Here is a 15981-nt window from a genome sequence, read left to right as displayed (position 1 = left end):
TTAAAAATATATAGTACATGTTTTTCCTATAACTCATCTCCCTCAAATGAGAGTTGGTTGAAGGGGGCCGGCCGGAACCCTTATATATGGGGGTATAGGGCGAAAAATGCAGTCATGAAAAAATTCATGGAGCTTCATATGGCATTTGAGAATACGTATACGAAATATTTTTCTTCAAAATTCCTCTTACTTTCATAGTAACAGGGTAATTAGTAAACATAACTCAATAAGCCTAAAACATTCATCCGTCCAAGAAAATGCAATATTTCTTCTGTTATTGTCAATTTTGATAATTATTGTCAAAGAAATTGTGCGGAATGGCATTTGTAGTGATTCCGTGAGTTGCAGAGGGGACTCGGGGAGTATCCCATGATTCAGTGTGAGCACATACTACAAGTAGTCTACACATTTGAATTTCTTCTCTGACATTCGCTTGCTTTTACATGTGTTTATCTATGTTTCGGCAAGAATTTCATCATGCCAATGAGGAAAAGACAAGGAAAACATCTCGCTAACATAAAGACGAAGAAAATTCGCTCTAATATGATTACAGAATATCATAATATATGCGATATTAGCGTAGTTAGTGAAGAGAGAGAGGGAGGGTTGCGTAGTAAGTAAACGCCCCCGTCCTGCCTGAAGCACACGTCACACTGTCCCCCAGGCTATGATCTTTGAGCAAAGGGATCTTAATTTATGATAAATAACATAGTTTTGGTTTATTAATACCCAAAAAGGAATATGAAATTCATAATAATCATGATTTATTAACATTGTCTTTATATATATATATATCTATATATATATATATATATATAGATATATATATATATATATATTATTAATATATATATATATTATATATAAAAAAAAACTAAAAAGGAAGAGTACAACTTCGAATTGCACCTCTTGACATTCTCTTGCATTTATATTTGCTTATCTTTGTTTCGGCAAGAATTTCATCATGCCAAAACGGAAAATACTAGGAAAACATCTAGCTAACATACAGAAGAAGAAAATTTGCTGTAATAAGCCGAGTTAGTGAAGGAGAGAGAGAGAGTTGTGTAGGAAGGAGTGCCCTGCCTTGCCTGACGCAGTGCCCCAAGTTACGATATATGAGCAAAGGGATCATCATTTATGATTAAATTATGATAAACAAAATAGTTTTGGTTTATTAATACACAAAAAACAAATATACATTCATAATAATCATTATTTATTAACATTGTCGTTAAAAAATACGAAGAAAAACTTTGAACACCCGTATCTCAAAATGATATTGTTATGTTACAATAAAGTTTCATACATACTTACCTGGCAGATATATACATAGCTAAGACTCCGTCGTCCCCGACAGAAATTCAAATTTCGCGCCACTCGCTACAGGTAGGTCAGGTGATCTACCGGCCTGCCCTGGGCGGCAGGACTAGGAACCATTCCCGTTTTCTATCATATTTTCTCTCTTCCACCTGTCTCCTGCGGGGAGGCTGGGTGGGCCTTTAATTGTATATATCTGCCAGGTAAGTATGTATGAAACTTTATTGTAACATAATATCATTTTCATACAATCAACTTACCTGTCAGATATATACATAGCTGATTGGCACCCTTTGGTGGAGGGTAAGAGACAGCTACTTTATGGAATAGACAGGTAAACAACATATGTTGTAGGTATAAATAAAACCTTGGTTCCTACCTGATAGGTGGTAGACTTCGTGGGTGTTTGCCCAGTAGTCTGCATCACCTCAAGAAACTTTAGCGAGATATATGATCTATGGCCAAGAGTTCTTGTGGGTCTGCCGAAGGGGTCTTATCCGCTTACTCGGCAGAGCCTGAAAGGACTTTGTCAATGGGTGCTGATCCACTTATATGACAATCACCTTATGAAGGAGCACACAACCAATCCCGACCACCTGATCCTAACCACATGTTAGAAATAAAGATTGTTCCGAGTTATCCCGAATCTCTTCAACAACCACAACTCAAAAAACACACTACGCACACATACATAATTTTCTAAAAAAAAAATTTTATACTCATCTAATTAGATATGACAAGAGTCTCTTACTGAACAACATAGACGGCCGCCCGTGCTAAACCAAGTCCTTCTTTGTTAGAAGAGACTCCAGACCATATCTAAAAAGAAGAAAAGTATATACTTAAGGATTGGTGTCGGCTCCCGTACCCAGGATCGTATCCGCCGATACGAAAGGACCCAGAGAAAAACACTTCTCATAGGTCACACGAACGTCTTTCAAGTAATGAGATGCAAATACTGAGTTGCATCTCCAAAATGTTGTATCTATGATGTTTTTAAGCGACATATTCTTATGAAACGAGAGAGACGTTGCTACTGCTCTCACTTCATGAGACTTCACTTTCTTTCAACAGTCGAAACTCTTAGTCAGGACAGACCTTATGCGCGTCTGTAATGACGTTCCTCACAAAGAATGCCAGAGCATTCTTGGACATCAGTCTTGTGGGGTCTTTTACCGCGCACCAAAGACCTTGTCTAGAGCCTCCCATCTGATGCTTTCTCTGAAGGTAGAACTTCAGAGCTCTTACAGGGCATAGAGACCTCTCTGCTTCTCTTCCTACGAGACTCGATATGCCTTTGACTTCGAATGACTTAGGCCAGGGATTCGTGGGATTCTCGTTTTTAGCTAAAAACAGGGTCTTAAACGAGCAAATAGCTGAGTCTCCCTTGAATCCTACTTTATCCTGCAGAGCATGTAATTCACTAATTCTCTTTGCCGTAGCTAAAGATAATAGGAATAGGCATTTTCTGGTGATGTCTCTAAACGATGCCAGATGAGGAGGTTCGAACCTTTCGGATGAAAGAAACTTGAGAACCACGTCTAGGTTCCAGTTAGGAGGGACCGGTTCCTTAGACTTTGAAGTCTCAAAGGACCTTATGAGATCGTGGATATCTTTGTTATCTGCCAGATCTAATCCTCTATTCCTGAAGACTGCCGAGAGCATACTTCTGTATCCCTTTATTGTGGATACAGCTAGATGAGATTGCTCTCTCAGGAATAGAAGGAAATCCACAATTTCCGCTACAGAGGTAGTGGAGGAGGACAACTTCTTAGTTCTACACCACCTTCTAAAAACCTCCCACTTGGACTGATATACTTGCCTAGTGGAGGTTCTGAGGGCTCTCGCGATCGCGCTTGCAACTTCGCGAGAAAACCCTCTCGCTCTGACGAGTCTTTCGATAGTCGAAAGGCAGTCAGAGCGAGAGCGGGGAGGTTTTGATGATACCTCTTGAAGTGTGGCTGTCTGAGAAGATCCATCCTTCTTGGTAGGGATCTGGGAAAGTCTACGATCCACTCCACCACCTCCGTGAACCAATCTTGAGCCGGCCAAAAACAAAAGGGGCTATCAATGTCATCCTCGTCTCCTTTGAAGCCACAAACTTTTTCAGTACTAGTCCCAGGATTTTGAATGGAGGAAAAGCATAGACGTCTACGTGAGACCAATCCAGCAGGAAGGCGTCTACCATAAGAGCTCTGGGTCTTCCACGACCGAGCAAAAGACTGCAGCCATTTTCCTTTTGGAGATGAAAGTGGCGAAGAGATCCACATGAGGGGTCCCCCACAGAGACCAGAGATCTTGACACACCTCTTCGTGTAGGGTCCACTCTGTATGAAGGACCTGGTTCCTCCTGCTGAGTCTGTCCGCCCTCACATTCTTTACTCCCTGAACGAACCTTGTAAGAAGGGAGATGTTCCTCTGAGATGTCCAAAGTAAAAGGTCTTTCGTCAGTTCGTAAAGGAACGAGGAGTGAGTCCCTCCTTGTTTTCGAATGTAGGCAAGTGCCGTGGTGTTGTCTACATTTACTTGCACTACTTTGTTTGAAACAAGAGGTTCTAGACTCTTCAAAGCCAGGTGTACGGCGAAGAGCTCTTTGCAGTTTATGTGCCAAGACACCTGCGCTGTTTCCCAGGTGCCTGACACCTCCTTCGAGCCTAATGTTGCTCCCCAACCTTTCTCCGACGCGTCGGAGTACAACACTAGGTCTGGGTTCTGGATTTTTAGAGAGATCCCTTTGTTCTCTTTCAGAGGGGGCAACCACCATTCCAAGTGCGGTCTTATCTCCACTGGAATGGGAAAGGCGTCTGAAAGTTGTCCGGTTTTCCAACTCCAAGACCTCTTGAGGAAGAATTGAAGAGGACGTAAATGAAGTCTTCCTAGCGGAAGAACTGTTCCTGAGCGAGGAAAGGGTCCCTAGAAGGCTCAAACCATTCCCTCGCCGACGTCTGTTCCTTCCTTAAGAAGAGAGAGACTTTCTGCAAACCTTTTGCGATTCTCTCTTGCGAAGGAAATACTCGAAAACCCCGAGAATCCATCTGAATCCCCAGATAGACTAAGTTCTGTCTGGGGGTCAGCTGCGACTTCTCGAGGTTCACGAGTAATCCCAACGCTCTGATCAGGTCTAAAGTTAATGTAAGGTCCTCCAAGCACTGTCTCTCTGATCTGGCCCTGATGAGCCAATCGTCCAGATACAGAGAGATATTTACTCCTTTGAGGTGAAGAAACCTCGCCACATTCTTCATCAGGCTTGTGAAGACCTGAGGAGCTGTGGAAAGGCCGAAACACAAGGCTCTGAACTGAAAGATCCTTCCCCTCGTCATGAAACGGAGGTACTTCTTCGATGAAGGGTGGATCGGGACGTGAAAATAGGCGTCTTGGAGATCGAGAGACACCATCCAATCTCCTTGTCGCAATGACGCAAGAACTGAGGCAGAAGTCTCCATCGAGAACTTCTCCTTCTGAACAAATTTGTTCAGAGAGCTGACGTCTAGTACTGGTCTCCAGCCTCCCGAGGCCTTCGCAACCAGAAAAAGGCGATTGTAAAACCCCGGGGAGTTTTGATCCAGTACTAGTTCTATCGCTCTCTTGTCCCACATCTGCTCCACCATAGATCGAAAAGTATCCTTCAGCACAGGATCCTAGTACTTGGCTGTTAGTTCCCTCGGTGTTGACGTTAGGGGAGGAGTGTTCAGGAAAGGGATACGATATCCCTTCCTTATTACAGACATCGATGAAGCGTCTGCGTTTACAAGTGCCCAGGCCTCCACAAATCCCAGGAGCCTGGCACCTACTGGTGCTTGGAGGAGAGAAGCATCACTTTCCCTTTTTAAAGGGACGAAAGGCAGACCTACCTCTCTTCTCCGGAGCCTTCCTTCTTGCGGGAGCTCTGGAGGTCGGTCCACCTCGAAAGGGCTGAACTGATGTACTCGGTCCTTTCTTGTCCGTTGCAGTAGCAGGTTTCTTCTTCCTTGCTGACTGCGTCAGAAGGTCTTGAGTCGCCTTCTCAGTTAATGAACGAGAAATGTCTTTCACTAACTGAGAAGGGAACAAAAAGTCAGACAAAGGCGAGTACAGTAGCACTGCCCTCTGAGAGTGGGAGACCGCTTTGGTCAAAAAGGCACTATACACTGTCCTCTTTTTAAGAAGACCTGCTCCAAATAAAGAGGAGATCTCAACTGAGCCATCCTGAACCGCTTTGTCTATACAAGACAAAATACACAGAAGGACTTCTGGTTCGAGTCCTTCAGAATCATGGGCTTTCTTGGACATCACCCCAAGGGACCAATCTAAGAAGTTGAAAACTTCCAATACATGAAAGAGTCCCTTGAGGAGATGGTCCAGTTCTGAAATGCCCCAAGTTATACGGGCAGAGTTCAAACCTTGTCTACGTGAAGCGTCAACTAAGGTCGAAAAGTCCACTTCTGACGAAGACGGAAGAGAAATACCCATATTCTCTCCCGTCTGATACCAAATGCCTCTTTTACCAGCTAGTCTCGCTGGAGGCATGCAGAAGACCGTTCTTACCAACTCCTTCTTCGATTTCATCCATGAATCTAAAGACTGAAGAGCCCTCTTCATCGAAATGGCGGGCTTCATTCTAAGAAAAGACGAAGATTTCTTCGTCTTTGCACTCGAGAAAAGTAAGCGCGGAGAAGGAGGAGCGGCAGGAGTCAAGTCGTCTCCATACTCCTCTAGAAGCAAGGCTGTCAAAACTTTATAGTTCGACAGTCCTTCTCTTCCCTGATACTCCTCCTCCGAGTTTACTTCTAACTCGGGGTCTAGATGAGTCTCCGCTGACAATTCAGTACGTCTTTCTTCTGGGGGAGACAAACTCCTGATAGGAGAGGGGCTAAGGGAATGATATTCCTTCCTCTTCATAGCTTTAATAGTTTTGGAAGGCGCCAACAGCCTAGGCTTCTCTCCATAAATGGATGACGCTTCTCGCTTGGATGACGCTTCTCGTCCGCCAAGCGTCCTGGCTGACGCCTCCCGCTTGTCTGGCTGCTGACGTCTGGATGACGCCTCGCGCCTGGAAGACGCTTCGCTCTCAACAGGCGTCCTAACTGGCGCCAATACCTTGGTTGGAGCCTCGCGCCTATAAGCAGCTTTAAATGACGCTTCATGCCTAGAAGACGCCTCACGTCTATCTGGCGTTACGTGTCTACCGTAAGATTCTCCCGATCTCGCTCTCGAAACCGAAGCCTCTGCGATCTGTTTGGAAGCTTCACGTCTGCATGACGCCTCTCGCTTAGCAGGGGAGAGAGGACGAGACTTCTTGATTGGAAGAGCAACGTCCTTCCTACGAGGAGGATCCCTCGCTAACACTCCCACCAAAGAGGCTAGTTGCTCCTGTACTGCCAAGAGAATCTTCCTTGAAGCTTCTCCCACGTCATCTTCAATCGGGGGAGAAGTAGGAAAGTGTTCTTCTACGTCCACGTCGGGTGACGCTGACGCCACCTTCGCCTTCTTAATAGACGAGGGTGCTTCATCTGAGAAACGCTCCGGGCTCGAATCTAATTCAGGTTCTTTCAAATGCCGTTTCAGAGGCCTAGATAAATCCGACTCCTTCCACCCTCGTTTAGGTGAGGGAGAGGGAGAGGACGAGAAACACTCACGTAGGACGCTTTTTCTAAAGCCCCCTTGAGCAGCCTGTAACGAAACAGAGCCTGCTGAAGGGACGTCTGACCGTTGGGGATTCCCCACGACCTCCTTAAGGCTTTCGACTTTCCTTCTCCTCTGGGCATGGGAGCTTGGAAGAGGTCTAGGCCTGGGAGCGTCGCAGGGACGATCAAACGCCCCCTCCACAACACTGGGAGAACTCACTTCACTGTAATGCTCACTTTCACTAGCCTTACCTTGTAAGTCCGCCATTTTGGACTTCATATGCCGAATTGTAGCTTTCAGATCGGCGATTTCCGAGGCCGATTCCGAAAGTAAAGCTTGTGAATTAGACAAATAGGGAGAATCCAAATCATCAGGATTAGAATAAGTATCAATAAAAGGCTCAATAGGCCTTGTACTCACACCTTTCAGACGTCTAACCCTATCCCTCTCTAACTTCTTCAAATAAGAAGTTAAAGTCTTCCATTCTTCTGCATTTAATCCCTCACATTCATGACAAGTATTAGTAGCAGAACACTGAAACCCCCTACATTTACGACATACAGTGTGAGGATCAACCGAAGCTTTTGGTATCCTCACCCTGCAGCCTACATTCACACAAATTCTCACACTCACATTTGAATCAGACATACTGAGAAAAATCCAAAAAGCAAGTCCAAAATCAGTCCACAGTAGCGAATGCCAAAAACACGATCCAGATACGTCACCAAAAAGCAGATAAACGATGATCAAAGGATGAAATAAGAATCTAAGACAGGAGGTAATAGCAACAATGTTGATACCACCGGTGACAGAGAAAATATGATAGAAAATGGGAATGGTTCCTAGTCCTGCCGCCCAGGGCAGGCCGGTAGATCACCTGACCTACCTGTAATGAGTGGCGCGAAATTTGAATTTCTGTCGGGGACGACGGAGTCTTAGCTATGTATATATCTGACAGGTAAGTTGATTGTATGAAAACTATAGTTATTGACCTTCAAAATCTATCTTCTCACTTAGTTTTAAAGCTATAACATTGGAATTTGTTATATAACTCAGAAAGACATTATAGAACAATCAAATGAAACCCTTTTTTTCAATTTTTGTTTCGTCTTTTTTTTATAAATTTTGTTTTCCTAATTTATAGGGTTTATTTTTTTACCATAATGAAAAATTCATATCTAGCAAAAAAATGACTTACAAAAAAACTCCTCATTCAATTGGAGGTCTGCATCAGGTCTATTTATGGTAGTAATCCCAGGTCTTAATATTAAATATCAAGGGAGGAGATAGAATTTGAAAAATGGTTATTTTTGGGATAAATCGCCCTGGCGTCACAAAACCGAAGGTTAGAGGCGAAAATCATACGCGGTTTGGAGATGTCCCAAGTCACCTTATTAAGTGGTATGAATATCAAAGTCCTGTCCTTAAAGAATGGCATTAGCTGGCCGGCCCCCTTAAACAAGATGGCACAACAATCAAATTCAAATATACCCATTTATCAGCTAACAAAGTGTAATACACACTTTGCAAAAAAAATTTTGAGCAAAGATACAAGGCATAAGTACTGACTGAGGGTTTACACAAGGAAGAGGGAGTATTGCTCCAATGTTTGTTAGGAAAAAAAACTGTTGGAGTTTGAAGAAAGGGAAAATGTTTTGAGGAACTTACACAGAACTGAATAACAAGTATGAAAAAGCAGAGAGATTCTATGTAGTGTTGAGCATGCACGGTATACAAGGTAACGTGTTCACATGAGAGTGAAAATGGTGTTGAATATATGGTCAAGAAGGTTTTTGGTTTGGTGTAAATGATGGTCTGGGATAAGGGTGTGTTATGTCCCCACTATACTAGTGAGTGAAAGTTGGTAGTAAAATAAATGCTTCATGAATGAAGTGTGAAGGGACAGTTTGAAGACCATACAGCAGTAACTAGTGATAGTGAGGAGCAGGTAGAGATGGCAGATTTTGGGACTTTATGTGGATGGCACAAGTCATATAGTACTATATTCTCTTACATATGGCAATTTTGGCTTGGGATTGTGCAATTCATGATTACACAGAGATTATTGAAGAGTGACCTATGGCCTCCATGAAGTCTATCTATAAAAAATGTGCCTAGTCTTAGAAATAACATTAGACACTAAATCTTTTACAGTAAATCCATGGATTCATCAGGCTGATAAATCATTGTATGTAACGCACCAAAATCATAACTTGCGACTGCTATTTAATATGACTAATTAATAATAATCATCATCATTTTCATCATCACTGTCAACTAAGAGGTGATTTGCTTTCCTGTTGTTACTTTATGGGTATCAGAAATGATGTATGAATACTGATTAATCTATCAGTTTGCGTATCAAGGGCAGTCGGGGTTTTCAAATCTACAAATAGTTGTTACAAAGAACCTGATGCTCATTATGAATAACTATAACAGGACGGAGCCGAAAAGAGAACGATGCTTTTGACGAGTGAGGAGAGGAGAAGAAAGTGCGGTGAAGGACGGAGGTGGCAGTTCTGGCTGTAATTGGCATTTCTGTAGAAGACAGAAGACGGAATTTTGAATTTACTCAGCAAGTGTCTTTGCAGCAGAGAGTATCGTGGCTGGAGAGGCCTACAAGGGATTTCATTAATTCTGTATGGTGGGGGTCTGTCGGCCCATTTTTGTGAAGGGTCCTACACCTGCATATAGTACTTCACCTCTCCCCCTCCCCCATGCTCCCATATGTGGATGTGCATTCCACTGTAATAATGGCCATTGACTATGCATAGCCCTTTTTTGGAGACATCAATGAAGACTATACACTTCATCGCCAAGTGGAACCATACACCCGACTAGGACTTTGCACCCCTTCTTGGAACACAATTCATCACATATGAGAAATCGTGGATTGACAAAGTAAGTCACCAACTACAATGTGAGCCCAAAATCCAATGAAGAGTAATATCTAGTGTATATGAAGCTGACCAGGAGACAAACTCAGCGTATATTCTGAGTTGAGTAAAAATATCTCTCCTTGCAATAAATTGTTATTTTTACATGTCTATTAATCCCGACCTAATGATCTGCTAAAACTATTTAATAGTTGTAATATGTTAATTCTAGAGTCTTTTAACAGTAAGCAATTTTTGAGCATGAGTTGGCCTTAATGACAGTAGATTTTTGAGTAATTACAGAATGTCAAAATATGTTTTTCAGTTCTAAAATTAAGACTCTTTTGGAGGTCATAACATAAATGGGATCCTCAGCTGGGTCTGAATCTTAAAAAACAGACTTTTGTGTATAGAAAGTAGTTTAGCAGTTCATTGGAGGGAATAGTATTTTCTAGGAAAATGGCTACTTTGATACAGACAAAAGTACTAGTTGAAACCTCCTTAAATGATGCTGAACGGAAAACCAAATTAAGTGATCTTAAGAAATGTGATTTACTTATTATTTGTGAATTTTTATATCTGCCATACAGCCAGGCTGATAAGAAACAAGAGATTAGGGCTGGTATAATTAGACAAATGAACCCAGCTGGTAATGATACACACAGATCATGTAAGACTTGGCTGTATTCTAGAGATGTTAATGAGCATTTTAAAAATTAAAACATCTGTTGTTAATAGAGAACTTTTAGAATAATCTCACTCGTGACATGAAAAATTTTCTTGAACGCAATGCGGATAGATTAGATGTGGCAGCTCGAATGTCAGAAGGATTTAACGCATAAAATATTCACAAGAAATAGTGGTTCCTTTTCAAAACAGGTAAAGTCCCAAGAAAACGATAGGGAGAGGCAAGAGTTAAGGTGCAGTCAAATTGGAGCACGAGCATAAAGATGTATTATACGTTTAAATTGTGTTTTTGTTGACCTATGGTTGATAGGCAGATGTGATGAGCAATGACATTCTTTGAAATGATAGATTCAGCATTAGCTTCCACAGAGACAAAGTGAGCTCCACAAATACTGACACATCATTTTGGGTGGCATGATGCCGAAGGTTGCTATCTCAGCAAAGACAGGCCACGGTTTGTGTCCGTGCATGAGCGGAAACAAGGATCTGGTTTTGGGTAGACTTTAATGGGTGTGATAACGAGTTGTATATGACATCACGCATCTGTTCCAGTGCAATGAAACTGTGACAAATCAGTGACGTCATATCAAGGGGAGTGTCTTGTGAGAAAGTTCATGCTTGTGTACGTACGAGCTGTTCCCCTACATAATGGGAGGGTAAAATAACTAGGACGGAGAGGCACCCAAGTCTGAAAAGCGGCCTTGTTTTGGGAATGGTCATATATAGTTGCATTTAGTTAATTGCTAGTGCTCACAGCTGAAATGAGTAAGCGTACTTTTAAGCCCAAGTGTGGCTTTGTCTTTTTGTATTTTGAAGCTTTATTTCAGAGATGTCCTTTTCCATATGACTGTGATTTATGCCATTTTGGTAACAATTGTTTGCAATTTATTTATGTGGGGTTCCTTTCCTTTCTTTTTTCTAACAGACATTTCCGGCAGGTCTGATAACCTGGAAAACCTAATGGAATGGTGTTAATTATAGACAGTTTTGTGACTTTCCTAGTTGCCTATTTTTGACTGATGTTTAGTTATTAAAAGAAAGGGGTGGACTGGTTTGGTCCAATCCCCAGGGTTATTTGAGTTTTCTGTTTGAATAACAGTGGTGCATTACTATTTGGATTTTGAATTTTAACTTATTCAGTTAAACATTTGTTTCTTTGAGAATTTGATTTATTTAGTTAATCCTTTTGTTCTTAAATAAATGTATTTTTGTAATTCATGAATCTGATTTAGCTACCTTAGGTAATTGTGATATGAGAGAGAGAGAGAGAGAGAGAGAGAGAGAGAGAGAGAGAGAGAGAGAGAGAGAGAGAGAGAGAGAGTGTCAATGCTCCCTTTTAGGCCTCTTAATAATGTTAAGTCATGGTTGCTGAAGAAGCAGGCTTGCTTGGTGAATTTAATGAGTTTCAAGTGTGGTAGAAAAGGTTACGTAAGAAGTAAATGTTTCTTTGGTCCTAGGGTATTGTTCAATTAGGCCAGTAAGGATGGAGTAGATATTGAGACTTTGGGCTCTGTTGTCAAGGGTGGTGATAGTTTTAAATGGTTTTTGTCAGGTGGCAAAATAGCTGCCGTTGAGGCACCAGGGAAGAGTAATGACGTTCTCATTTTGAGAGATACAGGTGCATCATAGTCGCTGGTATTGAGGAGTGCTTTGTCAAAGGAGGGTACTTATGTTAATGGGGGGCTGCGAGTTATTAAGGGTCTATAGGGAAGAGTGACTTCCTTCTGGCATGTGTGTATTTGAGCTTTGTATTTGTTACAGGTGATTTTAAGGTGGCTGCAATTGATAGTATTCCTTTAGAAGGGGGTGAATTTCTTCTTGCAAATGGTTTGGCAGCGGGAAAGGTGTGTGGAACTATACTCTGTTTTTTTTTATCTATTTAAAGCCCGGGACGCAGTGTTACCATACAAAAACACCACAGGCGGATGGACAGATGGAAAAAAAAAAACAGAGTATAGTACTTTGTCGTCTTCCTGAGCAAATGCAGTCAGAAGACAGGGATATGGAGAGTAAATTGGATATGTCTTAAGTAATCACTGGTACGGTGGATCACAGTAGAATGAACGGGGCAGTAGAGGATCTGTGTATGATATTGGCCCTTTTTTATGTGGCAAGAATATTTCCACTAATAATGAGAATAATAATTCTGTTAGGAACAAGGTAACTTTCAATTGGTCTCGTAATGAGCTGATAGAGATTCAGAAGGAGGATCCTGAGCTTGATAGGACTCACCTGGAATCAGAAAAGAGATTAGCTGGTAAAGCAATTTTTTTCGTAGAATGCCGGGTGGAGAGTTAGTTGAAAACAAGCAAATTGTTGTACCTAATATTTGGTGGATCACAGTCGTATGAATGGGGCAGTAGAAGATCTGTGTATGATATGGGCTCTCTTTTGTGTGGTGAGAATAATCCTACTAATAATGAGAATAATAATTCTGTTAGGAACGAGGTAACTTTCAATTGGTCTCGTAATGAGCTGATAGAGATTCAGAAGGAGGATCCTGAGTTTGATAGGACTCACCTGGGATCAGAAAAGGGATTAGCTGGTAAAAAAATTTTTTTTTGTAGATGATAAAATTCTGTATAAGAAACCTGTACCAATTAGAATGCCGGGTGGAGAGTTAGTTGAAAACAAGCAAATTGTTATACCTAATATTTATCGTATTAAAATCTTGGAGAAAGCTCACATTCTATTTTCAAGGCATGATGAGCAATACACTGAAAAGGAAACAGAGAAATCTTATTTGGCATGACATTAAGAAGGATGTTGCAAAGTTTTATGGATCATGTCACAAATGTCAGCTGGCTGGGAAGCCTAACCAGGGAATAGCAAAAGTCCCATTGCAGCCCATTCCGTTGTAGGGTGAACCTTATGAATCTATAGGGATGGATATTGTTGGTCCTTTACCCAAATCATCCCAAGGTTCTGAATTTTTGTTAACTTTAATGGATAGGACTACCAGGTATCCTGGAGCGATTCCCATCAGAATCACGAGGGCTCCTGTTATAATACATAGTTGAGTTTCATCAAATGCTCAAAAGTACTATGTTAAAGAAATTTTGTTTGAAACAAACTAGGAAATGGGCAGAGTATCTGCCCTATGTAATGATTGCTAAATGGTCTTCACCCAATGAATCAACAGGTTTAATGCCATTCGAATTGTTTATTTACATCAGGTGCGAGATCCACTTGAGTTACTAAATTCCGCCACTAACGTTCAGTTATGCTTGCGCAGTTATAACTGCACAGTTGGACTGGGTAAATAGCTCATCTCAATCGATGAGCACCGGCCAAACGACTGAGCATGCGCACTACAACGTTAATGTTGTAGAGGCAACTTTTTTGGCTCAGTTTGCTGTCCATCCACAGACAGATAACATCTACTAATAAAGAACATTGAGCTGGGTTTTACTGAATTGAAAAGTGGTTATACCTAAATTGAGGATACATTGGATTTACTTGTTTTTAATAATTGACACGGAAGTCAGAATAATACATCTTTATAATTTTGCCATTTTTTCCACAGGAAAAATAATAAGTGTATAATGAAGGCTCAAAGTGAAGCACCATTCTTGAATGTCTTTTAGATTTCATTGATATTTATATGTGTGCGACTTTGCTTTTACAAGTAAAATCAGAAGGCTATTGAACAGATTAAGCCTATGTATATGTATTTGTTGTTCTAAACCATATATGCAAGACAGTTTTTAAATGAGAATAAATATTTATTATGACAAAATAAAGTACAACAAGAATAGGCCAAGAATATGCGTCTATTCATGATTATGCACACCATGTATGTAAATCGCGTTTAAAATGAGAACAAAATAATATTAGGCTTTCTGACAAAACAAAATCAAACAATAGTGGACTATGTGTTTTTCACTGCTTACATCTCATGGAAGTTTGCTTTGGAATGAAATAAGGGAACATTTATTTAAGTATCAGAAGAGCATGAAGTTGTTTTATGACATGAAGGCAAAATTCTGGCTTTTGACAAAAGATAGCAAGTACTGTGTCAATACAACCTCCAGGTCATAAGTTACAAGCAAAATTTGAAGGTCCATATGTAGTTGTAAAGAAATTTAGTGATTATAATTATGTTGCTCAGTTGCAAGAGAAGAAAACAGTATGTCATATAAACCACCTTAAGTCTTACTAAAGCTGTGTGTTATTTTATTGAATTTGGATAAGGATGAAGAAGAGGTGTGTGAGGTTGATATATAAATCTTAACTGGCCTAAGGAAATCTCAGAAGTAATGATTAGTTAAGAAAAATTCTTAAATCATCTTGATGAGAAACAGGTCCGTGAGTTAACTGAAGTTATAGCAATATTTCAAAGTATATATAAAGATTCACCCGGTAGAATGACACTGATTGCTCGATGTAAGACAATTAAGCAGTAACCATACCATCTAAATTCCCAAAAGAGTGATTGTTAAAAAAGAAATAGATATGTTGGCTAATGATCTGACTAGGCTGCTCCTGGAGTTTACATGTGGTTTTGAATAACAGTAATGGTCAATACCGACTCTGTTTCAACTAAGGGAAATTAAATGAGACCACTGTTAACCCTCTTACGCCGACTGGACGTATTTTACGTCAACATTTTTTGTCTCCCGTGTGCCGACTGGACGTATTTTACATCGACTTACAAAAGTTTTTTTAAAAATTCGCGGAAACATACTTATAGGCCTACCAGCCTAAAACTTTTGAATCATGCGCATTGGGGGATGCTGGGAGTTAACGGATCAAGGTGTTGTTTTGTTTACAATCGTTACGCAGGCGCCCAAGCGCGAATTTCTTTCTTGCCACACTAAAAAGTATCTGTGACACATCTTGGAAATTATTTCGTCACTTTGACATAATTTTTGTACCATTGTAAATTAGCCGTTACATTAAGTATTATATATGAAAATGTGCGCATTTTTATGTAGAATACAACAGAAAAATACTCATGATTGTAGCTTTTATCAGTTTTGAGATATTTTCATATAAATAACGATAATTGCCAAAATTTCAACCTTTGGTCAACTTTGACTCTACCGAAATGGTCGAAAAACGCAATTGTAAGCTAAAACGCTTATATTCTAGTAATATTCAATCATTTACCTTAATTTTGCAACTAATTGGAAGTCTCTAGCACAATATTTCGATTTATGGTGAATTTATGAAAAAACTTTTTCCTTACGTCCGCGCGGTAACTCTTCCAAAAAAAATCATACATGCGATTGTGGTAATGTTTGCACCATTTTAAAATTAGCCGTTATATAAAGTTTTATATATGGAAATGTGCGCAATTTCATGCACAATACAACTAAAAACAACCCATGGTTGTAGCTTTTATCAGTTTTGAGATATTTTCATGTAAATAACGATAATTGCCAAAATTTCAACCTTCGGTCAACTTTGACTCTACCGAAATGGTCGAAAAACGCAATTGTAAGCTAAATCGCTTATATTCTAGTAATATTCAAGCATTTACCTTCATTTTGCA

General features: G+C 40.5%; 1 pseudogene; it reads right to left on the bottom strand.

The window, feature by feature from the left end:
* Positions 1-15981, bottom strand: part of LOC135213885 (uncharacterized) — a 244949-nt pseudogene that overhangs the window by 192797 nt on the left and 36171 nt on the right.

Source organism: Macrobrachium nipponense, chromosome 43, assembly GCF_015104395.2.
Source record: "Macrobrachium nipponense isolate FS-2020 chromosome 43, ASM1510439v2, whole genome shotgun sequence".
NCBI lineage: Eukaryota > Metazoa > Arthropoda > Malacostraca > Decapoda > Palaemonidae > Macrobrachium > Macrobrachium nipponense.
The sequence above is the reverse complement of the archived record's forward strand: the minus strand, read 5'-3'. Positions and strand labels throughout refer to the sequence as shown.